The following is a 1,931-nucleotide window of genomic DNA, read 5'->3' on the forward strand; positions in this document are numbered from 1 at the left end:
ATTGAGTTAATGAATGTAAATTTGAGTTAATGAATGTTTTAATGAATGTAAATAACTTGTTTTTGTATAGCATACTAATATATTTTATATAATTTATTAATCTCGTTTTTTTTAAAACAATACGATTATTAATTATTATTTATCTCTAATGCATGACTTTTAACTTAAACTTTTATAACTTATCCATACAAAGTGATTGATAACTGATAATTTTATTTAGTTATAATTATTTTGTAATCTCGTTCAGTTTTATGTCTCTTAAAATACTTAATTTTGAAATAATTTATACATTATACAAAAAATGGTTCTTTTAATTTACAAGATACAAAGAGATATTTTTATTAATACAAAGGAAATTTATTATATTTCTTTCGGATCTTATCTCATTCATCTGAATTTTTCATCTTTGCTTTTGATTCAGCAATGAATCGTTCGAATCGATGAAAATACGTGTATGGGCTTTAGATTCTATCAGAAGGTAATCGATTCAGCCATTTTCAATTAATTTTTTTAAATTAAAATTTTGTTTATATGATAAAATTTATTTTATGAAATTTAATCTGAATTTTAATATTCGTGATCGTCTCTTTTCAAATCGGAATGTTGTTGACATAACAATTTTTTTTAAATTCTAATAAATTTAATTCTCATGGGGGAGATATGTATTTAATATTATGATATATATTTTTAATAAATGCGAAATTTGTTCGGATATTCAATGGGATATTCGATTATTATTATTTTACAATTGTCTATTTAATCAATTTTGTTAATATGATGGCCCCTTCGCGACACGTTCATGTTTTGCGAATTGTACAAAAGCGTAAAATCTTACGCTTATTGTTGGCATGCCGGCGATGAATAGTCGACAACAAAGAAGAGTATTTCTTCTTGTTGTCGCTTTCTGGCATATAAAGCCAGAATATTGACCAGGAGCAATTAATGTTCAATCATTAATCTTCTGGCCAGAAGAAAGAAGACGAAGAGGATCTATAAAGTATATAAGGTTGAAGGTAGATTAGTGTGTAATCGAAGTATGTATATGAGAGATATATGAAGGTAAATTTACAAGATTTTCTTGAATGCGGGTGGGTGTACATATGGATGGATGTCAGAGACGGAAAGATGTCTCGAATTAAATTAAACTTTAAATAAAATTCGTAAATTAAACTTTTAATAAAATTCTTAAACGGTCGCTATTTAAACATAAATTTGCATATACTTTTCTTAATTCTGGTTACAATCCCCGTCGAAACTATAAATGTATGTAAAAAGAATATGGGTAGGAGGATAAAAATATGAGTAGCTATATATAGATAAAAATCGAATAGATCGGAAATAAATAGAATATGAGTAGGTAGGATGGGATTGTTGTTTTCAACAATAAAATAAAATAATTTTATATAATTTTAAGAAATTTTCTTTAGGCAAAAATGTTTATGTATGTGTACTTTCAAACTAATTGTAAGTAAGCTTTAAAATTTAATGAAATTTTCTATAAAGTTGACCTTTTAAAATTTTTTCGAGATTTTTTTCTTTTAAATAAGGCATTGCATGTAAAATAAAAAAAAATAAATATTCAATCGTGGTATTTTAAGATGAAAATATATATATTAAAAAGATATCAGTCATTTATCTTCATATATAGAGAAAAGTATATAGTATTTATAAAACATTTATCAAATATTTGTAAGACATAAAATAGATCAAAATTAAAATTATCTGACTGATCGAATTCTAATATCTAATTTGCAATTCCAGTTTCCAATGTATAATATGTACGTGTGATGCGAGCTTTAGCAGATTATTATAAATCAGTAATAAGAGAAGAGGAAATGTTTTGTAAAAACAGTACATGATACTTATCAATAGAAGCATTTCCTGGAAGGAACTGATTCATCAAAATAATAATTACTGAAATAATTGCAGAC

This window comes from Acromyrmex echinatior, chromosome 10, assembly GCF_024713525.1.
Source record: "Acromyrmex echinatior isolate Ae372 chromosome 10, ASM2471352v2, whole genome shotgun sequence".
Taxonomy (NCBI): domain Eukaryota; kingdom Metazoa; phylum Arthropoda; class Insecta; order Hymenoptera; family Formicidae; genus Acromyrmex; species Acromyrmex echinatior.